Source organism: Salvelinus sp. IW2-2015, linkage group LG5 (genome assembly GCF_002910315.2).
Source record: "Salvelinus sp. IW2-2015 linkage group LG5, ASM291031v2, whole genome shotgun sequence".
In the NCBI taxonomy this organism is placed as follows: domain Eukaryota; kingdom Metazoa; phylum Chordata; class Actinopteri; order Salmoniformes; family Salmonidae; genus Salvelinus; species Salvelinus sp. IW2-2015.
The window spans coordinates 2335279-2360469 of record NC_036844.1 but is presented as its reverse complement, the minus strand read 5'-3'; the positions used below and the strand labels follow the sequence as shown (position 1 = coordinate 2360469).

Sequence of the window (25191 nt, the reverse complement as noted above, 5' to 3'; positions counted from 1 at the left end):
TCACACAAGAAAATAGTGTACAAATAATGTAACACAATCAATCAACTGTGTGACAATTCAGCTCTAACAGAAGGCTGAGAACATAGAAATAGAATTACTAGAACGGACACTGTTATTACATTTCTATGGCTGAGAAAACATGAATTCATACCTTCACCTCCTACCTCTTGATGTACTCAGGGACTCCTTAGATAGTATACAGTGAGCTCCAAAAGTGCTGGGACAGTGATTATTATTTTTATTTTTTTTGCTCTGTACTCCAGCACGTTGCATTTGAAATGATACGATGACTATGAGGTTAAGGTGCATACTGTCCTGCTTTCATTTGAGGGTATTTTCATACATATCGGTTGAACCGTTTAGAAATTAGAGCACTTTTTGTTAATAGTCCCACTAGTTTAGGCGACAAAAAGTATTGGGACAAATTCACTTATGTGTATTAAAGTATTGAAAGTTTCAGACCATACCATACTCCAAGACATGCTATCCTCTCATCCTTACAATAACAGGGGAGGTTAACATTTTTTGGGGGGGGTATATTTGTGCGTCTAACTTTCTTACTCATCAGTATTCATGATTCATTCAGGATCATTGTAGCATCCACATTAATGTATTTTTTTATTTTATTTAACTAGGCAAGACAGTTAACACGTCTTATGGCTGCGATCTCGTTAACGGGATCGATATGACAACAGCCAGTGAAAGTGCAGGGCGCCAAATTCAAACAACAGAAATATCATAATTAAAATTCCTCAAACATACAAGTATCTTATACCATTTTAAAGATAATCTTGTTGTTAATCCCACCACAGTGTCCGATTTCAAAAAGGCTTCACAGCGGAAGCACCACAAATGATTATGTTAGGTCACCGCCAAATCACAGAAAAACACAGCCATTTTTCCAGCCAAAGACAGGAGTCACAAAAAGCAGAAATAGAGATWAAATGAATCACTAACCTTTAATGATCTTCATCAGATGACACTCATAGGACTTCATGTTACACAATACATGTATGTTTTTTTCCGGTAAAGTTCATATTTATATAAAAAAATCTCAGTATACATTGGCGCGTTATGTTCAGTAGTTCCAAAAACATCTGGTGATTTTGCAGAGAGCCACATCAATTTCCAGAAATACTCATAGCAAACGTTGATCAAAGATACAGTGGGGCAAAAAAGTATTTAGTCAGCCACCAATTGTGCAAGTTCTCCCACTTAAAAAGATGAGAGAGGCCTGTAATTTTCATCATAGGTACACTTCAACTATGACAGACAAAATGAAAATCCAGAAAATCACATTGTAGGATTTTTAATGAATTTATTTGCAAATTATGGTGGAAATTAAGTATTTGGTCAATAACAAAAGTTTATCTCAATACTTTGTTATATACCCTTTGTTGGCAATGACAGAGGTCAAACGTTTTCTTGCACACTTGGTGGCTGACTAAATACTTTTTTGCCCCACTGTACAAGTGTTATACATGGAATTTTAGACCCACTTCTCCTTAATGCAACCGCTGTGTCAGATTTCAAAAAAGCTTTATGGAAAAAGCAAACCATGCAATAATCTGAGGTCGACGCTCGGAGCCCAATCAAGACAAAAAGATATCCGCCATATTGTGCAGTCAACAGAAGTCAGAAATAACATTATAAATATTCACTTACCTTTGATGATCTTCATCAGAATGCACTCCCAGGAATCCCAGTTCTACAATAAATGTTTGATTTGTTCGATAATGTTCATCATTTATGTCCAAATAGCTTTTGTTAGTGCGTTTGGTAAACAAATCAAAACTCACGAAGCGCCTTCACTAGTTGCAGACGAAATGTCAAAAAGTTCTGTTACAGTCCGTATAAACATGTCAAACGATGTATAGAATCAATCTTTAGGATGTTTTTAACATAAATCTTCAATAATGTTCCAACCGGAGAATTCCATTGTCTTCAGAAAAAGCAAATGGAACGGGAGCTACCTCTCATGTGAATGCYCGTGACCAGCTCCTGGCGCTCTGCCAGACCTCTGACTCAATCTCCTCTCATTCAGCCCCCCTTTACAGTAGAAGCCTGAAACAAGTTTCTAAAGATGGTTGACATCTAGTGGAAGCCTTAGGAAGTGCAACATGAGGGTTGAAAGGGTTGAAAATCGACCAACCTCAGATTTCCCACTTCCTGGTTAGATTTTTTCTCAGGTTTTTGCCTGCCATATGAGTTCTGTTATACTCACAGACATCATTCAAACAGTTTTAGAAACTTCAGAGTGTTTTCTATCCAAATATACTAATAATAATATGCATATATTAGCAACTGGGACTGAGGAGCAGGCAGTTTACTCTGGGCACCTCTGGGCACCCTATTCGTCCAAGCTACTCAATACTGCCCCCAGCCATAAGAAGTTAAGAACAAATTGTTATTTACAATGACGGCCTACCCTGGCCAAACCCGAACCCAATCACGGCCGGATGTGATAGTGTTTAGAAACTATAGTGTTTAGAAATTCTATAATAATAATAAAAGTGACCCAAAAATGACACAATACATTATTTACCATTCATTTCTATTGGGCACAAAATAATCTAAAACACAACCAAAAAAAACAGCAAATGCATCCAATGTCACATTGTACTGTATAATGATAGGAGACAGGCGCAGGAATATGAAAATAGTTTTTTTATTTCTCTACCCAAAATAGCGTACATCTGGAACATGACGGGGACGAAGCCCAAAACAAGCAGGCATATATATATATTTATGGCTGTAACCCAAACAAAGAGCTAGGTGTAAACCTCTATAAAAATACACAGGACGAGACCCGTAATAACAAGTGCACCCTAACACGGTAACACGCAAGCCGATACAACAGAGCACATGTGCTCATAAGACCAACGGGCATGGAATAATAATCAACAAGGACAATGGGGAACAGAGGGCACATTACTACATGAAAGGGTTCTACCTGGAACAAAAAGGGCTCTCCTATGGGGACAGCTGAATAACCCCTTTGGAACCCTTTTTTCTAAGAGTGTAACAGAGTTCCTAAATTAAAATAACTTTGAGCTGATTTACTGGTGATTGTACACTAGTTTATGTCCAACAACATAAATCATTTAAAATAAATAACAAAACAGAAAACTTGGGGGGGGGGGGAACTTCGCCCGCGGGTGATTTTATTTGGCCCCCCAAGTTTTCKGAGCAAATGTTTATTTTAATAAGCCGCCTATTGGGGAACCCTGTTCTAGTGTGTAACTGTAGCACAGTTTGGAACGCAGCCACAGTTTTCTTGGCCTGTACAGGAAAGTCCATTGGGCAAGGCTGTCTATTCTGTGCAAGAGGGAATATTACCTCTATGTCTGTAGTGCAGCCCCAGTTATTAGGCAGACAAGGCCTCCTAGGACCATACACCACTCACCACTGCTGAGAGAGAGCGTGTGTAAGCAGACCGAGCCTTACACTGTGCCTGAGGGGTCCCTCATTACAGGGAGAAGAGATAAAGACAAAGGAGGACATTTAATTCACATAAATATACCCCGGAGTAACCAGAATCAATACCAACCAACAAGCAGGACCTGATGAATCACACACACACACACACACACACACACACACACACACACACACACACACACACACACACACACACACACATGTCCACGTGCACATACACAAACTTACAGAGCTTTACATAAAGAGAGAGACACGAAAGCACTCTCCCCTCCTCTCCCTCTCCACTCTTCTCTCTCTTTTCTGTCTGCCAGTAGCAATTCCATTCAAAGCAGTTCAAAGCCCTGATTGTTAATGTACATATAGCAAAAGCAAGAGATAATTAACTCATCTCACCCCAAACCTGGCAGTCTTGTAAAAACCATCACAGATTGAATTGAACAACAATTAAGCTAATAGCATTTTATACAAAGACCCACGATGAAATAAAATAGGCAAAAGAGGAGAATAGAATGAGGAAATGCTTTTGACTCTTGGTCCTCACTGCCCCTCAGGCTATGGCATGATGCCACACCCTTGACAGGATGAGGAGGGCAACCCCTCGGCCACCCCTCCCACCGTGCCCCCCCCCCCCCCCCCCCCCCCCTCCTCCTCCCACACCAACAGTATTGTTTTTCAAACCTGGAAAGTTACACTCTCTCTCACACTCTCCGCATCCACATCTGGCTTCCTCACTCCCCTTGTCTCTTTCTCTATCTTTCAGGTGAATCAGCCCTGTGTGCGTGCGTGCATGTCTGTACGCACACGTGTGTGACTGTGCATATGTCTGCGCCCAATTGTGTTTGTGGCTTTGTGCGTGTGCGTGTGTGTGTGTGCGTGCGTGTGCACACACACTTATGCCCAGGATGACTAAGCATATGAGCAGCTTAGCATTTATCTCTCCCCAGCCTTAATGAAAGGCCTTCCGTTTGATCCAGACCTGGTCATTCATGTAGAGACCATTTAGAAGCGTTTCCCAAACCAAAGGTCAGAACATCACTTCACATTTATTACTGACTATTTCTTTCTTTCTTTCTTTTTTATATTGTTTATTTGACCAGCTTTATTGAATGCAAAAAGTTACACACACACACACGCGCGCATGCGCATAGACCCACCTCAGTTGGAAGGGAATGAGATGTGACAGGGCAGTCAAAAGTCCGGCAGGCCTAGACACAAACAGACAGGTTTGGAGTAGAGCCGTCCTCTCTTCAGCATCCACCATGTGATTCTGACACATTGCCTGTCAGCCCCCCTACACCCCTCTCAACCTCCATAACCTCCTTATCCAATCTCTATAACCTTCTCATAACCCCTCCATATACCGTAGAGTTTTCAGGAAATCTACCTCCATTACACTCTCAGTCATAGTCTGTCAGCACAGCACACACAGGGCCCCGATTTAACAACCTACACCATCCATACACACACATCATCTCTCTCTCTCACACACACACATGAACACTGTACCGTATGAGTGTGTGCCTTTGTAGCCAATGTGGAATGGTTATCTGGTTAGCGGTGTATGCGCTAGTCGAATCCATCGGTGGCGTCACCTGCTCTGATACCTAGAAGTACTTCTTTACCTTGCCAAGGGCCATGGCTTTTGTGGCACGACAGTTAAAAAGGCCYCTTCAAGTGCAGAGTTATTATCGGGGAACAAAAGATTGCTTTTATGCTAGGTTAATATGCTATTATAACACTTACCTAACTGGGTATGACCATACCACAGGTAGCCCAATGCTAAAGGTCTCAAGGCTAAAATCGACCATTTATTGCTTCTACCTTCTCTTTCGCCGTGCACTTAGTTTGGCCGCACAAAATTGGCTGTTAGTGGGCTCAAAAGTACAGTAACAACAGGCAAACTGAGTCAGAAAACGGTTTGTAAAGACATCTTTCTATGGCTTTAGTTTGTCACCGGTGAATCTTGTCACTGYTGCCAATAGCAGTTTGGTATCTTTCCTGGTGTTTTTTACTGTTAGCATTGTTGTTTTTCAAGGTGACTTAGCATATTTAGAGACCTGCCATTTGTATATTTTACCTAAAGGCTGTGTTGTCCTCGTGGGGATAAATAAAGTTTTATTGAATTGAGTGTTTGCTGTGTTGGAGTTCAAACATTACTCTGTCATCAGGCTACAGACCTTGGCCCATGGTGGTCGAAGAACTACTGTACCACACACTGTCATGGTTCCACCTATCACCAGAGGGTGGCAGAGACCGTCCTAGAGACATTAACGACACTCAGGTGTGTCCTATGTACTCATTATGATTTCCCTGTTAAAAGAGGTGTGTTTTCTGTTGTCCTTTGCTCAGTAAAGCCTCAAACATAAATTGTCTGTGAAATGAAATGCGCTACTTCTATGTGATTTAACGAGGAGGTGAAACACACCTCAATTCAAACTGTTGTTAGAAAATAAAACTTGTTAGAAAATCAGTTGAAATTCACAAGTTTAAACACAGCCTATAGATAATTAGCAGGCAGTGTACCTTGGTTTGAGGGCAGCGTGGGTTAACTGTCCTGTTGTATAACAATCACATGTTGGAACAGTGAGAGCATTCTGACATCACGCGCATGAAAAAAGTCACGCAGGGGGTGACGGTTAGAGATATTTGGAACTCACGTGTGAAAAGGTCAACTGAAATTATCGGAAGAAATACAAATTCAACTCCATCTTTCATCGAATCAGATGGGTTATTCATCACAAAACCATTTGTTGCCAATTATTTTATTTGAATGATTACTTCATTGGCAAAGTGGGCAAACTTGGSCAGAAAATGCCAACAACAAACAGTGAGCCATCGTACACTGACACAAATGACTGATGATTGGTTGAAAGAAATTGATAATAAGAAGATTGTGGGAGCTGTACTGTTATATGTCAGTGCAGCCTTTGATATTAWTMACCATAYCCTGTTGAGAAAATGTAGGTGATATGGCTTTTCAACCTCAGCTCTGAATCCATGATATGGGTTTTCTTTGMTGGAAGCTTCTCTAATGTCAAACATGTAAAGTGTGGTGTACCGCAGGGAACCTCTCTAGGCTTTCTACTTATTTATATTTTTAACACCTGCCACTGGCATTAAACAAAGCATGTGTGCCCAAGTACAGTATGCAAATGATTAAACCATTTACGCATCAGCAACCAAAGCTAAGTGAAACTCTTAACAAAGAGTTGCAGTCTGTTTTGGAATGGGTGACCAATAATAAACTGGTACTGAACATCTCTAAAACTTAGAGCATCGTACAAAGCCTTCCCTAAGTTCTAGACCTCAGCTGAATCTGGTAATGAGTTGTGTGGCTGTTGAACAAGTTGAGGAGATTKAATMACTTGGTTTTACRTTAGATTGTAAACTGTCATGATATAAACATATAGATTCAATGGTTGTAAAGATGGGGAGAGGTCWGTCCGTACTAAGATGCTCTGCTTTTTTGACACCACACTCCACAAAGCAAGTCCTGCAGGCTCTAGTTTGATCTTATGACTGGACAATAATCAAGATATGGTCAAGTGCTGCAAAGAAAGACCTAGTTAAGCTGCAGCTGGCCCAGAGCAGAGCGGCACATCTTGCTCTTCATTGTAATCAGAGGGCTAATATTAATACTATGCATGCCAGTCTATTTTGACTAAGAGTTGAGGAAAGACTGACTGTGTCACTTCTTGTTTTTATAAGAAACATTAATGGGTTMGAAATTCCAAGTTCTTTGCATAGTCAACTTACACACAGCTCTGACACACACACTTACCCCACCAGACATGCCACCAGGGGTCTTTTCACAGTCCCCATGTCCAGAACAAATTCAAGGGAATCGTACAGTATTATACAGAGCCACGGGTGCATGGAACTCCCTTCCATCTTATGTAGCGCAAGTGKACAGCAAACCTGGTTTAAAAAATCAAATAAAGCAACACCTCACGGCACAATGCCTCTCCCCATGTGACCAACTTGTGTGTATGTACTGACATGTATGTGTAACTGATAGATGCACACAGACACACACACTACATGCTAATGTTTTTAATTGTCTGTAATGTATTTTTTGTTATCTGTCGAACCCCAGTAAGACTAGCTGTCACCATTGGCGTTCACCGCACCTGCTTTGAACTTTGGGTAAACTCAACTCCATGTGAATGTTGACGTCTGACATTTCATATGTACAGAATATGCTGTGTATACTGTGTGCTTGGACATATGCACAACTCAATACATTTATTTTTTTATAACAGTGTAGTCCTCTAGTCATCCATACAGGACAATTTGATCACTATAAGGTTGATCACTGTATCTGTGTATCCCTATGCACTGAACGACATGATTCAAACACATAGGAAAAAACATAGGAAAATGTCAAAAGATGTGCGATCTAGTTGCAAATGAAGTATGTGTTGTGTAGATTGGCCATTGTGAGGAGAGACAGTGGTGTGTAGCTTCTTAGGCACTCGACTAAATGGGAAGTCTCTGCTCGTCTCTTGTCTGTCAATAGCACCTGTTGTCTTACTGTTGCTGATTCTCTCTCTCTCTCTCTACTGACCCYCGTAAGTGTGCATAAACAACCACTCTGAGATCAATTATCTGTCAGCAGTCACAATAGCATTGATTTATTCTCTGTCCCTCCTCCCTTCCTTTTTCTCTTTTCCCCTCCCTCTCATCTAGAGGTCTTCATGGGTCCACCCGAAGACCCGGGACCCGAGCAGTCCAATATTCAAACTTTTCCCTCGGGTCCGGGTCAGGTCCTGTTTGACATGTTTTTTTGGTCACTCGGTCTGGTTGTCATCGGGTCTGATTGTTCTCTGGTCAGTTCACGTCCTGGTCCCCCCTTTTTTTTTTAAATGATCGGATTAATTTGCGTCCGTGCCGGATTTACCTCGGATCCATTCGGGTCCTGGTCCAARTTCTTGGACCCGAGAAGACCTCAACTCTTATTCTCTCACTCAATCTTTATTCTCTCGGTCTCCTCCCCTCTCTCCATCCCTTCCTCTCTCTCTCTCCCTCACTCACTCTCCCCCTCTCTCACAACTCCCCCTCTCTCTTCTCCCCTCCTCCCCCCTCCCCCCTTCCATCTCTATCACCACTGCAGTCCTCTCTCCTCTCAGACCTAGGGAAACACCTCACCAGAGGCTCAATTGTGTTGTGAAATGTTTGAGCCACGTCTTCAAAATGGGAGCTATTAAGTGTCTACTCTGTGTGTGTTGTTGTGTGTGTGTGGTGTGTGTGGCTGTGTGTGTGTGTGTGTGTGTGTGTCCATGCAGGCTCCCAATATCCTTGCACTCTCACCCATGGGTTACCCACTGTATAGACAGCTATTATTCTTTATCATTCTGCTTTTTGTTGCTTATTATGCGCCTCTTCTCTCGCCTGGTGCCCCCCATCTCTCTCTCTCTCTGTCCAGTTCTTTTTTGTATATGTCACTCTCTATTCATGCACCGCCCCCCCCCCCCTCTCTTTCTCTTCTTTCTTTCTTCTTTCTCTCTCTCTTTTCTCCCTCTCTCTTTTCTCTCTCTTTTTTCCTCTCTCCTTTCTTCTCTCTTTCTCCTCTCTCTCTTTCCCTCTCTCCTCTCTTTCCTCTCTCTTTTCTCCTCTCTCTTTCTCCTCTCTTTCTCCTCTCTTCCTCTCTTTTCTCCTCTCTCTTTCTCCTCTTTCTCCTCTCTCCTCTTTCTTCTTTTTCTCTCTCTCTTTTCTCCTCTCTCTTTCTCCTCCTTCTCTTCATTTTCTTTTTCTCTCCTCTCCTCTCCTCTCGCTCTCTTCTCCTCTCTTTTTCTCCCCTCTCTCTTTCTCCTCTCCTTCTTTTTCTTATCTTTCTCTCTATTTTGCACTATGGTTGATTGTTTGCTAAAGTGTAGCAGGGAGGCCTCCCCCGCTTCCACCCCTCTTCCCTCCCTCCATCCTGCTCTAAATCGAACACACAGCAGGTCCACAGGGAATTATGAGAGTGCAGGCTTTTCCTCCTCTGCCATTCTGCTGTTGTATGATTTAGAAGCCGGTGCATATGCATCACTCACACACACACTTACCGATTCATACACCTACTACTCACTCACTCACTCACACTCAGAGGAGATGGTGCGGTGCTCTCCCTGCACGCTGCATTGGTTTTCCCTCCATTATCCTGTGATTGGACGGTTAATGTTGCAGGAGGAGAGAAGAGACGAGAGAGCACCGCTCAGATATTCACTCCCCATTCATCACTCACACACACACAACCAGACAGGATTCAACACGACTGACACACAGACAGATGATAACACACAGACATGTACACAATCACACACTRACGTACAGTTGAAGTCGGAAGTTTACATACACCTTAGCSAAATACATTTGAACTCAGTTTTTCACAATTKCTGACATTTTAATCCTAGTAAAAATTCTCTGTCTAAGGTCAGTTAGGATCACCACTTTATTTTAAGAATGTGAAATGTCAGATTAATAGTAGAGAGAATGATTTATTTCAGTTTTATTTCTTTCATCACATTCCCAGTGGGTCAGAAGTTTACATACACTCAATTAGTATTTGGTAGCATTGCCTTAAACAATTTAAACTTGGGTCAAATGCTTCGGGTAGCCTTCCACAAGCTTCCCACAATAAGTTGGGTGAATTTTGGCCCATTCCTCCTGACAGAGCTGGTGTAACTGAGTCAAGTTTTTGATATGGCCTCCTGCTCGTACACGCTTTTTCAGTTCTGGTTACAAGTTTTCTATGGGATTTGAGGTCAGCGCTTTGTGATGGCCACTCCAATACCTTGACTTTGTTGTCCTTAAGCCATTTTGCCACCCATTTGGAAGTATGCTTGGGTCATTGTCCATTTGGAAGCCCTATTTGCGACCAAGCTTTAACTTTCTGACTGATGTCTGAGATGTTGCTTCAATATTATCCACATAATTTTTCCTCCCCATTGGTGTGCCATCTTTTTTGTGAAGTGCATCAGTCCCTCCTGCAGAAAGCACCACCACAACATGCTGCCACCCCGTGCTTCACGGGTTGGGATGGTGTTCTTTGGCTTGCAAGCCTCCCCCTTTTTTCCTCCAAACATAACGATGGTCATTTGGCAAGCACCACCACAACATGCTGCACCCCCGTGCTTCACGGTTGGGTGGTGTTCTTTGGCTTGAAGCTCATCCCCTTTTTCTCCAAACATAACGATGGTCATTATGGCCAAACAGTTCTATTTTTGTTTCATCAGACCAGAGGACATTTCTCTCAAAAAGTGTAGTTGCAAACCGTAGTCTGGCTTTTTTATGGCGGCTTTGGAGCAGTGGCATCTTCCTTGCTGTGCGGCCTTTAGGTTATGTTGAAATAGGACTCGTTTTACTGTGGATATAGATAATGTTGTACCGGTTTCCTCCAGCATCTTCACAAGGTCCTTTGCTGTTGTTCTGGGTTGGTTGGCACTATTCGCACCAAAGTATGTTCATCTCTAGGAGAGAAAGAACGCGTTACCTCCTGAGCGGTATGACGGCTGCGTGGTCCCATGGGGTTTATATTGCGTACTATTGTTTGTACAGATGAACGTGGTACCTTCAGGCATTAGAAATTGCTCCAAAGGATGAACCAGACTTGCAAAGAGGCACTGAGTTTGAAGGTAGGCTTGAAATACATCCACAGGTACACCTCCAATTGACTCAAATGATGTCAATTAGCCTATTAGAGGCTTTTAAAGCCATTACATAATTTTCTGGAATTTTCCAAGCTGTTTAAAGGCACAGTCAACTTAGTGTATGTAACTTCTGATCCACTGGAGTTGTGATACAGTGAAATAATTTTGTCTGTAACAATTGTTTGGAAAAAATTACTTGTGTCATGCACAAAGTAGATGTCCTAACCGACTTGCCGAAACTATAGTTTGTTTAACTTCTCTGCGCTACGGATCCTTTTACGGGATCATTTTCCTAAACAACCGCTGAATTGCAGGGCGCAAAATATTACTAAAAATATTTATAATCATGCAATCACAAGTGATACAAAACACAGTTTAGCTTGTTGTTAATCTACCTATCGTGTCAGATTTTGAAAATATGCTTTACAGAGAAAGAAATCCAAGCTTTTGTGAGTGTATCAATCAATGCTAGAACAGCTAGCCCCAAATTAGCTTGGTCACGAAAGTCAGAAAAGCAATCAATTTATCGTTTACCTTTGATAATCTTTGGATGTTTGCACTCACGAGACTCCCAGTTACACAACAAATGTATATTTTTGTTCGATAATATAATATAACAAGAAAACGCCATTTGGTTGCGCGTTATGTTCAGAAAAACAAAGCCTCGTTCCGTTCGACAAAAATTCCAAAAAGTATCCGTAATGGTCGTAGAAACATGTCAGATGTTTTTTATATAATCAATCCTCAGGTTTGTTTTTAACAAACATAATCGATAATATTTCAACCGGACCGTAACCTATTCAATAAGAGAGAAAAGAAAATGGAGAGCTACCCTCTCGCGCGCAGGAACTAATCAGAAGACACCTGACTAGTTTTGAAAAAATCTCGCTCATTTTTTTCATTAATAAACCCTGATCCAGCAGCCTGAGGAAGCCATTGGAGGAAATACTGTTGATTACTTCCTTTAAATGGATGAAAGACGGGCCAGGAAACACAGATAAAAAAAAAAAACACTTCCAGGTTAGATTTTTCTCCAGGTTTTCGCCTGCAGAATCAGTTTTGTTATACTCACAGACAGACAATATTTTGTCAGTTTGGAAACTTTGAGTGTTTTCTATCCTAATCTGTAAATTATATGCATATTCTACGATCTGGACCTGAGAAATAATCTGTTTACCTTGGGAACGTTTATTTAAAAAAATATAAAAAAATCTGACCCCTAGCGTCAAGAGGTTAACAATACATTTGTGGAGTGGTTGAAAAAACGAGTTTTATGACTCCAACTCGTGTATATGTAAACTTCCGACTTGAATTGTATATGTACACAAGCACGCACACACAAAGTTGTGGTCAGAGAGAAAGATTCCATGGAGAGAAAGTGTTTGTCTAAATATATCCTGTGCACGATGTTACACGAGGATAGGCACGACGAAGAACTGCAGCGTGGTAAATGAATTAGAAAATCCTTTTATTAGGAAGAGAAACTAAAAGAACAAAACAATAAAGCAAACAAAAGAAACGTGAAGCTCAGAGTAGTGCTCGCAGGCAACTATACCTAGACAAGATCCCACAAAGGGGAAATGGCTGCCTAAATATGATCCCCAATCAGAGACAACYATAAACAGCTGCCTCWGATTGGGAACCATAACAGGCCAACATACACATATAAACACCTAGATGARCCACCCTAGTCACACCCCGACCTAACCAACATAGAGAATAAAAAGCTCTCTATGGTCAGGGCGTGACATATACCGTCTGAGGGATCTCTACCAGGGACATCACTCTACCAGGGACATCACTTTCCTGAGAGGAACACACACACAGCGGCAAGAAAAAGTATGTGAACCCTTCGGAATTACCTGGATTTCTGCATAAATTGGTCATAAAATTTGATCTGATTTTCATCTAAGTCACAACAATAGACAGTCTGTTTAAACTAATAACACACAAACAATTATACATTTTTCATGTCTTYAGGTCACGCCACATCATCTCAATTGGGTTGAGGTCAGGACTCTGACTGGGCCACTCCAGAAGGTGTATTTTCTTCTGTTGAAGCCATTCTGTTCTGTGTTTTGGGTCGTTGTCCTGTTGCATCACCCAACTTCTGTTGAGCTTCAATTGGCAGACAGCCTTACATTCTCCTGTAAAATGTCTCGATAAACTTGGGAATTCGTTTTTTCCGTTGATGATAGCAAGCTGTCCAGGCCCTGAAGCAGCAAAGCAGCCCCAAACCATGATGCTCCCTCCACCAGTCTTTACAGTTGAGATACGTTTTTGATGTTGGTATCCTGTGCCTTTCTTTTCTCCACACATTGTGTTGTGTGTTCCTTGCAAACAACTCAACTGTAGTTTCATCTGTCCAGAGAATATTTTGCCAGTAACACTGTGGAAAATCAAGGTGCACTTTTGCAAACTTTAGACGTGCAGCAATGMTTTTTTGGACAGCAGTGTCTTATTCCATGGCGTCCTCTCATGAACACCATTCTTGTTTAGTGTTTTARGTATCGTAGAKTCGTCAACAGAGATGTTAGCATGTTCCAGAGATTTCTGTAAGTCTTTAGCTGACACTCTAGTATTCTTCTTAACCTCATTGAGCATTCTACGCTATGTGRTCTTGCAGTCGTCTTTCCCTTACGGCCATTCGTAGGGAGAGTAGCAACAGTGCTGAACTTTCTCCATTTATAGCCAATTTGTCTTACCGTGGACTGATGAACATCAAGGCTTTTAGAGATACTTTTGTAACCCTTTCCAGCTTTATGCAAGTCAACAATTCTTCATCTTAGGTCTTCTGAGATCTCTTTTGTTCGAGGCATGGTTCACATCATGCAATGCTTTTTCTGAATAGCGAACTAAAATGTTGTGTGTTTTTTATAGGGCTCTAATCAACATCTCCAATCTCGTCCTATTGATTGGGCTCCAGGTTAGCTAACTCCTGACTCCAATTAGCTTTTGGAGAAGTCATTAGCCTAGGGGTTCACATACTTTTTCCAACCTACACTGTGAATGTTTAAATTATGTATTCAATATAAATAAGAAATATACAATCATTTGTATTTGTTATGAGTTTAAGCACACTGTGTTTGTCTATTGTGACTTAGATGAAGATCATATCAAATTTTATGACCAATTTATGCAGAAATCCAGGTAATTCCAAAAGGTTCACATACTTTTTCTTGCCACTGTAGGTCGCAAACATGCACACATACAAATTCACACACGAATATTAAAAACGCATGCTCGCATTCAAATAAACACAGAGATGGGCAATTCCAAGGTAACGGAATTATGCTGAGACTTTTTTCACAATGTATGCCAAACAAAAACCAATGATTGCAAAGTTAAACAAACCATTACAASTCTATGCACAATGACTACTTTAAACAATTTCCACTGAACATTTTACAAAAACACATTTACTTGAAGAACAGTACAGATTTAACGTTTGGTAACAGATATGTTACACACACACACACACATTGTATTTGTTTACAGCCACATTGAATATGGTTGTTGGAGTAGAGAAGCTATGATTTCTCCAGTTCATCCCTATAGGCCCAGTGTCAATCACTTCTCACACACTAGTGTTTAAACCTGCAGTCACTGGAATGGAATGTACATGGCCTAKTGCACATTGCTATGTTAATTCCATTACATATGGCAGGGCTATGGCAGCCCTTGTTCAATATTCTACAATTGGAGAATCTGTTTTCCCATAGTCCCACCCATTAAGTGCCAACATACCAATCAGAGCTGTCAACAGGGGTATGGGGTCTGTCTGCCTGCCTATCGGCTCTTTCACTGCAGATGAGATCACTACACTGCCTGAAACACCAGAGCGTGCTTTGACTCAGTTATGGCTATCATAAACTTTATCCGATCAACATCTAGACTGCAACATCGCTTCTTTCGTAGTCTGCTGAGCATCATGATCTACTTTTACATAGTTGCTTTTCTCCGCGATTACGGCTACAGGAAAGCCTACACATATCTAGCGAAAATGCTTGATGAGGGGAGGGATGAAACAGTTATTGACATGATTGTGAAACAGAATTATTTTCAAAATAAATGTGTTATTTTCTCRMTTGATTTGAAGCCAAACAAAACTTCCCTAATACACGCAAACAAAATGCTCCATTTCCCTACACTGTGCAACTATCTGTCATCATTTTTTGTATATGTATTTGTATTTATTAATGATCAAGGCAGCAGCTACTCTTCCTGAGGTCCAGCAACATTAAGGCAGTTATATACAATAAAAAATATTACATGACATTACATTTCATAACACTTTTCACAACACATTAATAAGTGTGTGTCCTCAGGCCACTACTATACTGCCACATATCTACAATACAAAATCCATGTGTACGTGTGTGTGTGTGTGTGTGTGTGTGTATGCGTGTGTCTGTGCTTGTGTGTGTGTTTCTTCAAAGTCCCCACCGTTCCATAAGGTGTATTTATTAATCAGTTTTATAAATCTGATTCTACTGCTTACATCAGTTACCTGATGTGGAATAGAATTCCATGTAGCCAAAGCTCTATGTATTACTGTGAACTCATAGTCTGTTCTGGACTTCTGGTGGCATATCTTGTGGGATATTAATGGATGTCCAAGCTGTGTGCTCGTAGTTATTTTATATATATTTTTTCACCTTTATTTTACCAGGTAGGCTAGTTGAGAACACGTTCTCATTTACAACTGCGACCTGGCCAAGATAAAGCAAAGCAGTGCAACACAAACAACAACACGGAGTTACACATGGAATAAACAAACATACAGTCAATAACACAATAGAAAAAGTCTATATGCAGTGTGTGCAAATGAGGTAGGATAGAGGAGGTAAGGCAATAAATAGGCCATAGTGGCAAAATAATTACAATATAGCAATTAAACACTGGAGTGATAGATGTGCAGAAGATGAATGTGCAAGTAGAGATACTGGGGTGCAAAGGAGCAAAATAAATCAAATAAATAACAGTATAGGGATGAGGTAGTTGGATGGGCTATTTACAGATGGGCTATGTACAGGTGCAGTGATATGTGAGCTGCTCTGACAGCTGGTGCTTAAAGTTAGTAAGGGAGATATGAGTCTCCAGCTTCAGTGATTTTTGGCAATTAGTTCCAGTCCCATTGGCAGCAGAGAACTGGAAAGGAAAGGCGTCCAAAGAAGTTTTGCTTGGGAGACTCATGAATAACCTGCTGGAGCGTCGTGCTGCGGGTGGTGCTATGCGTGACCAGTGAGCTGAGATAAGGCGGGCTTTTACCTAGCAACCATAGATGACCTGGAGCCAGTGGGTTTTGGACGAACAATATGTAGGCGAGGGCCAGCCCAACGAGAGCATAACAGGTCGCAGTGGAGTGGTGGGTATAATGGGTGCTTTGGGTACAAAACGATGGCACTGTGATAACTGCATCCAATTTGCTGAGTAGAGTGTTGGAGCTATTTGTAGATGACATCGCGAAGTCAGGATCGGAGGATAGTCAGTTTACAGGGTAAGTTTGGGCGCAGTGAGTGAAGGAGGCCTTTGCAAATAGGAAGCCATTCTTGATTTATTTTGGATTGGAGATGTTAATGTGAGTCTGGAAGGAGAGTTCAGTCTAACCAGACACCTAGGTATTTGAAGTTGTCCACATATTCTAAGTCAGGAACTCCAGTGTAGTGATGCTAGTCAGGCGGGCGGTGCGGGCAGCGAAAGGTTGAAAGAGCATGCATTTAGTTTTACTTGCATTTAAGAGCAGTTGGAGGCCACGGAAGGAGAGTTGATGGCATTGAAGCTCGTGCTGAGGTTTAGTTAACACAGTGTCAAAGAAGGGCCAGAAGTAAACAGAATGGTGTCGTCTGCGTAGAGGTGGATCAGAGAATCACCAGCAGCAAGAGCGACATCATTGATTATATCAGAGAAAGAGTCAACCCAAGGATTGAACCTGTGGCACATCGATAGAGACTGCCAGAGGTCCGGACAACAGGCCCTCCGATTTGACACAACTGAACTTTGTCTGAGAAGTAGTTGGTGAACCAGGCCAGGCAGTCATTTGAGAAACCAAGGCTATTGGGTTTGCCAATAAGAATGTGGTGATTGACAGAGTCGAAAGCCTTGGCCAGGTCGATGAAAAAAGCTGCACAGTATTGTCTTTTATCGATGGCGGTTATGATATCGTTTAGTACTTGAGCATGGCTGAGGTGCACCCATGACCACTCGGAAACCAGATTGCATAGCGGAGAAGGTACGGTGGGATTCTAAATGGTCGGTGATCTGTTTGTTACATTGCCTTCGAAGACCTTAGAAAGGCAGGGTAGGAATAGATATAGGTCTGTAGCAGTTTGGGTCTAGAGTGTCTCCCCTTTGAAGAGGGGGATGACCGCGGCAGCATTCCAATCTTTGGGGATCTCAGACAATACGAAAGAGAGGTTGAACAGGCTAGTAATAGGGGTTGCAACAATTTCGGCGGATAATTTTAAAAAGAGAGGTTCCAGATTGCCTATCCCGGCTGACTTGTAGGGGTCCAGATTTTGCAGCTCTTTCAGAACATCAGCTATCTGGATTTGGGTGAAGGAGAAATGGGGGAGGCCGGGCAAGTTGCTGTGGGAGGTGCAGGGCTGTTGACCGCGGTAGGGGTAGCAAGGTGGAAAGCATGGCCAGTCGTAGAAAAAATGCTTATTGAAATTCTCAATTATTGTGTGGATTTATCGGTGGTGACAGTGTTTCCTAGCCTCAGTGCAGTTGACAGCTTGGAGGAGGTGCTCTTATTCTCCATGGACTTTACAGTGTCCCAGAACTTTTTGGAGTTTGTGCTACAGAGTGCAAAATTCTGTTTGAAAAAGCTAACCTTTGCTTTCTTAACTGCCTGTGTATATTGGTTCCTTACTTCCCTGAAAAGTTGCATATCGCAGGGGCTATTTGATGCTAATGCAGTACGCCACAGGATGTTTTTGTGCTGTTTCAATGGCAGTCCGATCTGGAGTGAACCAAGGGCTATATCTGTTCCTGGTTCTACATTTTTTGAATGGGGCATGCTTATTTAAGATGGTGAGGAAAGCACTTTTAAAGAATAACCAGGCATCCTCTACTGACGAAATGAGGTCAATATCCTTCCAGGATATCCGAGCCAGGTCGATTAGAAAGGCCTGCTCGCTGAAGTGTTTTAGGTAGCGTTTGACAGTGATGAGGGGTGGTCGTTTGACCGCAGCAGCCCATTACGGACGCAGGCAATGAGGCAGTGATCGCTGAGATCCTGGTTGAAGACAGCAGAGGTGTATTTGGATGGCAGGTTGGTTAGGATGATATCTATGAGGGTGCCCATGTTTACGGATTTGGGGTTGTACCTGGAAGGTTCATTGAGCACGAGCTCTGAAGATAGATGGGGGGCAATCAATTCACATATGGTGTCCAGGGCACAGCTGGGGGCAGAAGGTGGTCTATAGCAAGCGGCAACAGTGAGAGACTTGTTTCTGGAAAGGTGGATCTTTAAAAGTAGAAGCTCAAATTGTTTGGGCATAGGCCTGGATAGTAAGACAGAACTCTGCAGGCTACCTTTGCAGTAGATTGCAACACCGCCCCTTTGGCCGATCTATCTTGTCTGAAAATGTTGTAGTTAGGGATGAAAATTTCTGAATTTTTGGTGGTCTTCCTAAGCCAGGATTCAGACACGCTAGAACATCCGGGTTGGCAGAGTGTGCTAAAGCAGTGAATAAAAAAACTAGGGAGGAGGCTTCTAATGTTAACATGCATGAAACCAAGGCTATTACGGTTACAGAAGTCATCAAAAGAGAGCGCCTGGGGAATAGGAGTGGAGCTAGGCACTGCAGGGCCTGGATGAKCCTCTACATCASCAGAGGAACAGAGGAGGAGTAGGATAAGGGTATGGCTAAAAGCTATAAGAACTGGTTGTCTAGTACATTTGGAACAGASAGTAAAAGGAGCAGGTCTCTGAGCARGGTAGAATAGATTCAAGGCATAATGTACAGACAAAGGTATGGTAGGATGTGAATACAGTGGAGGTAAACCTATGCATTGAGTGACGATAAGAGAGATATCATCTCTAGAAGCATCATTTAAACCAGGTGAGGTCARCGCATGTGTGGTGATCATAGGGGTCCAGTCAGTAGCTCGGCGGGCTGGAGACACGGCGATTCAGACAGCTAGCGGGCCGGGGATAGCAAGCTAGCAGGAGGGCCTTAGAGGGACGTTGCAACGGAATAAGTCTGTTGTAGCCCCCTCGTGCTGTTGCGTCGGCAGACTAGTCGTGATGGATCAGCAGGGCTCCGTGTGGTAAAAAGGGTCCAGGCCAATTGGCAAAATAGGTATAGTGGCCAAAGAATTTGTCCGATGGGCCTCTTCAGCTAACAGTCCGATATGCGTATTCTCTACTGATGCGGGGGGAGAGAAACTGCTTGTGATATTTCATTTGTTTTATTTGTATAAATTTGTTAAAAAAATCAATACCCTGTTTTTGCTTTCTCATTAGGGGGTATTGTGTGTAGATTGATGAGGGAAAAAYCGATGTAATCCATTTTAGAATAAGGCTGTAAAATAACAGAATATGGAAAAAGTCAAGGGGTCTGAATATTTTCCYGATGCACTGTGAGTGCAAATGTGTTCCATTATTTGATGCACTGAATCGGGCTAATGTTAAAACACTTAACATTTTCTTTTGATAACATTTAATACATTTAAAAAAGTGCTTTATGACTATAATTGTGTTTGTACATTGTTTTTTATACCMGTCTTAGGCAAYGTAGTCCCATGTAGAAAATGTCTGGCCCRCCTGTAAATAACCTTTTTCAAATCTGMCCCCTGTAAGAATATACTGTAGTTAAATAGCCCTGACATATGGTGTGTAAGAGTTGGATACAATTTCCTAGTCTCTTAGAGGTGCAGTGCAGCATGGAATTATAGACATTGAAAGCTGCTAGGACCGCATGATCCCCAATCCCCCATGCACACACACTCTCACACTCACATGTTCCTGGACTTCCTGTCTTCCTTTTGGCTCCATCTAACCATTACAGACCATCTGCTGCAGAACACAAACATACACACACACCATGCCTGCAGAGAGAGTCCGGTGCGCCAGAACTGTGCTGCGTTTTGTGACACTTTGGCAGAAAACAACCCTTTATTGGTCAGAGAATGACAGAAGAGAGAGGAGAGGAAAGAGGGAGACTGGGGGAGAGAGAGGGGGGGAGAGAGATGGAGAAGACGTTGAAAGATACGAGTGGGAATAGAGCAACAGAGGAAGGAGTGAAGAGTGAATAGAGTGACAGTTAAGAGGAAACAGAGCAACAGAGGAGAGGGGGATCGGAGAGGATACGGAGGAGGAAAAGAGCAACCAAGAAGAGGGGGAGGAGGAGAGGTTCTGTGTTGGGTTGCCAGGCAACCAGGCATTGTGCGGTCTGAGGGGCAAGGGGGATGAGCGTAGAGGATGGGGGGAGGAGAGGYGAGAGGGATGTCATGTTTCCACTGTGAGAAGAGATGTCAGGGTGATCGACGGACAGGTGATACTGGCATCATGGCTACTTCCTCTATATCTGTCGATAGAGAGTAGTGAACTGCACCCAAATATAGAGAGACACATTTACACACACGCATACAGGCGTGCAAACTCGTAGYCATATTCAAAGATACACATACGCCCATCATTATTTTAGTACCAAGAACACCAGAGAGGAAGAGGAGGAATTACTATGGCTAATATTCACTCTCATTGAAAGCGGATCTAAGAAGCGGTAGATTTGTTCTATGAGCTCTATTTCTATGCGTCCCATTCTTAAATTTCGTTTTAGCGGGGCTTTTTTACTTTCGGTTTTGTACACCAGCTTCAAACAGCTGGAATTACTATTTTTGGTTATGGGAAAAGATATTACATAGCAGTTTAGATGGTACAATGATTCTCTATACCAGGGTTTCCCAAACTCGGGCTTGGGGGGGCCCCTGGGTGCACGTTTTAGTTCTGCCCTACTACACAGTTGATTCAAATAACCAACTCGTCATCAAACTTGGAGGGGTTGCATCTTTAAATGGCACATTGTCCACAAAACGCAATCGGATTAATAAAATTTCCCCAACACGGAGGTCATTCATTGAGCATGCTTTTTAGTCCAGGACGAGGCTTAATCTGTGTCACGGGAACTGGTCATGGAAAAGCATGCGTATTACTCATTAACTCATGATTAGTCKTTTTTCTGTCTGATAGTGTTTATTAATGTTGCCCCCCTTGAAGAGGAAATCCAGGAATTGAAAAACAACAAGCGGTCACKCCATAACTTGTTCGGTAATCTGCTGGGGGATAGGGCTAGAGAAATGTACTGTAGGCACTGCCCTATAAACCTGAATTTGTGTCAGAGCCCTTGCAGTAATCTCAAAGGTCAGTTAGCCTCTGTTCGCCTATGCTTTGCAGTTTCTCTTTAGCTAGCCGCTAGCTGCTATTGTTGGCAAATGTAAACGAAGGCTGTCATATGTTCCTCTTTATTGTTCGGCGTAGTTTTATGGTCTCATGTTAATGTGTCTGACCTATTACTCCCTTCCTCTCTTTGTTTCTCTCTCCCTCTGTCTCTGTCCCTGTGGTATATGGAATGGGACATTGTGTGAGCTTTAAGTATTGCTTGCAGTGTTTTATTTGATAACTTGTGTTTGAATTCACTATACAGTACATTAGATGAATTGTGCCAATTAAGTTTTTTAAAATCTCTTTCTCTCTCTCTCTTGCTCTCTCTGCTCCCGCTCTCTCTCTTTCTGTCTCTCTCTTTCTCTCTGTCTCTCTCTGTCTGCCTCTCTCTCTGTCTGTCTCTGTCTGTCTCTCTTGCTCTCTCTGCTCCCGCTCTCTCTCTTTCTGTCTCTCTTTCTCTCTGTCTCTCTTTCTTTCTGTCTTCTTTTGTCTCTCTCTTTCTCTCTCTGCCGTCTTTCTCTCTCTATCTCTGGCTCTCTCCTCTCGTCTCTTCCCTCTGTCTCTCTGTCTTTCTCTCTCTGTGTCTCTGTCTGTCTCTCTGTCTTTCTCTCTCTCTGACTCTCTCTCTCTTTCGTTCTGTCTGTCTCTGTCTTTTCTGTCTCTCTGTCTTTCTGTCTCTCTGTCTCTCTGACTCTCTCTCTCTGTCTGCCTCTCTCTTTCTGTCTATGTCTGTCTCTGTCTGTCTCTCTCTCTGTCTCTGTCTCTCTGTCTGTCTCTTTCTCTCTGTCTGTCTCTTCTCTCTGTCTCTGTCTGTCTCTCTCTCTGTCAATTCAATTAAATTCAATTTGCTTTATTGGCATGACGTAACAATGTACATATTGCCAATTCTTGCTTTGGATATTTACAATATGAAAATAATAAGAATCAAAATTGTCAATGGGACAACAGTAACAACAATAATCAAAGGTCAAAATAACTATACATTGAACAATAACAATAAGCATACAGTAGAGGACATGTGCAGGTTTATTGGTCTGTCAGACACTGTCCCTCATCTTATGCAGACAGCAATGTAGTGCGCTGCCAACCCACAGCTCTCTGCATCCTCCCCCAACAGGACGGGAAGCCTAATCTCATCAGAGAGATCTTTGAAACCTTGAATAACGGTTTCAAATTTGTGGAAATGACACTCTAATTGTTTTATATATTTTTACATTTTGTCAGGAAATGCAGCTCTGTCTTCAGGTTCTGCTGTTGTGCAGTGGTTGCACAGCCTTTCCTCTACAGGGAGCCATGTTTTCCTGTGTCTACCCGTCTCAATGGCAAGGCTGTGCTCACTGAGCCTGTACTTTCTAAGGTTTTGATCAGTAACCACCGTCAAATATTTAGCAACGGTGTACTGTCGATTTAGGGCCAGATAGCACTGCATTTTTTTTGTTGTTTGTTCCCAATAAGTAATGTAGTTTTGTTTTGACTGTGTTGTAATTGGTTTATTCTGATTGATTGTATGTTCTGGTCCTGAGGCTTCAGTATGTTAGTAGAAACAGGTTTGTGAACTCAGCCCCAGGACCAGCTGGATGAGGGGACTCTTTTCTTTGCTCAGCTCTTGGCATTGCAGGGCTTGGTAATGATATGAGAGGGGGTCACTGTATTTTAGCTGTTCCAAAACTAATTGCTCTTTTTGAGATGTATTTATTAGTGGATATTGGCCTAATTCTGCCCTGCATGCATGTCTCTCTCTCTCTCTCTGTGTGTCTCTCTCTGTCTCTGTCTATTTCTGTCTATGTCTCTCTCTGTCGGTCTCTTTCTGTCTGTCCCTCTGTCTGTCTCTGTCTTTTTCTGTCTCTCTCTTCTTTCTCTCTCTCTCTTTCTCTGTCTGTATCTCTCTCTCTTTCTGTCTGTCTCTCTCTTTCTCTGTCTGTGTCTGTCTCCTGTCTCTCTCTTTCTCTGTCTGTGTCTGTCTGTCTGTCTGTCTGTCTGTCTGTCTGTCTGTTCTGTCTGTCGTCTGTCTGTCTGTCTGTATGTCTGTCTGTCTGTCTCTCTGTCTTTCTGTCTCTCTCTCTGTCTGTCTCTCTCTCTGTCTCTTCTCTGTCTTTCTCCGTCTCTCTTCTTTCTGCTCTTTCTCTCTCTCGTTCTCTCTTTCTTTCTGTCTTTCTGTCTTTTTCTCTCTCCTCTCCTCGTTCGTCTCTCTTTTCTCTCTGTCTGTCTCTCTTCTGTCTGTCTTCTTCTGTCTCTATCCATTCTCTGTATCTTTCTTGTTTTCTTTCGCTCTCTTTATCTGTCTCTCTCTCTTTCTCCCTCCCTCCCCCCCTTCCCCTCTAAGCTGATCTCCAGTGACATGCAGATGGAGCCAAATACATACGAGAAGGCGGGCCAGGACTTTCGAGTGAGAAGAAGAGTGAGAAAACTCATAGATGGGTGAGGACCACCTAACACACACACACACGCACACACACATACACACGAACACACGTACACATTTGCATTTGAGAAATCTATGGACATAAGTAAATGCATGGATACTCAGTTCTTTATTTGGATCCTCAATGACKTAAACAGTACATGACGCATGGAATGACACTTACACACACACGCACACAGTCATGGGACATATGGCTGGGCCCAGTGGGGACATGATGATCACAGTGTGTGTGTTTGTGCATCTGRTACTCAGTGCTCTGAGGAATCACCAGAAGGGGAGTTCAACCACAGTGGAAATAAGGAACTTCAATATTCAAAATGGTCTGTATCCTTAACAGTAAACAGACAGGTAGAATCTCTTTGAATACAGTCAGACACAGACAGTGCTCATCCCATAGAAATATACTTTCAGTCATATAGTGTATGTGGACAACAGCTCATCTAAAATCTGATGGGCATTAATACAGAGTTGGTCCCCACTTTGCTGCTATGGCAGCCTCCACTCTTCTGAGAAGGCTTTCCACTAGATGTTGGAACATTGCTGTGTGGACTTGCTTCCATTCAGCCACAAGAGCATTAGTGAGGTCGGGCACTGATGTTGGGCGATTAGACCTGGCTCACAGTCGGTGTTCCAGTTCATCCCAAAGGTGTTCGATGGGGTTGAGATCAGGGCTCTCTGCAGGCCAGTCAAGTTCTTCCACACCAATCTCGACAAACCATTTCTGTATGGACCTCGCTTTGTGCACAGGGACATTGTCATGCTGAAACAGAAAAGGGCCTTCCCCAAACTGTTGCCACAAAGTTGGAAACACAGAATTGTCTAGAATGTCATTGGCATAGTGTTAAGATTTCCCTTCACTGGAACCAATGAGCTTAGCCCAAACCACGAGAAACAGCCCCAGACCATTATTCCTCCTCCACCAAACTTTACAGTTGGCACGATGGTGAAGCGTGAGTCATCACTCCAGAGAACGCATTTCCACTGCTCCAGAGTCCAATGGCAGCGAGCTTTACACCCCTACAGCCGACGCTTGGCATTCCACATGGTGATCTTAGGCTTGCTCGGCCATGGAAACCCATTTCAGGAAGCTCCCGACTAACAGTTTTTGTGCTGATGTTGCTTCCAGAGGCAGTTTGGAACTCTTCAGCACTCGGCGGCCCCATTCTGTCAGGTTCTGTGGCCTACCACTTCGTGCTGAGCCGTTGTCGCTCCTAGACATTTCCACTTCACAATAACAGTACAGTTGACCGGGGCAGCTCTAGCAGGGCAGAAATTTGACTAACTGACTTCTTGGAAGGTGGCAT

At 42.6% G+C, this 25191-nt stretch overlaps 1 long non-coding RNA gene across 1 annotated transcript in view; it reads left to right on the top strand.

Moving 5' to 3' along the window:
• Nucleotides 1-23800, top strand: part of LOC139027729 (uncharacterized) — a 46842-nt gene extending 23042 nt beyond the window's left edge. The window contains exon 3 of the long non-coding RNA XR_011479845.1: nt 23789-23800. This is a non-coding gene — a long non-coding RNA (uncharacterized lncRNA). The remainder of the gene's footprint in view (nt 1-23788) is intronic.
• Nucleotides 23801-25191: the final 1391 nt, after the last annotated feature.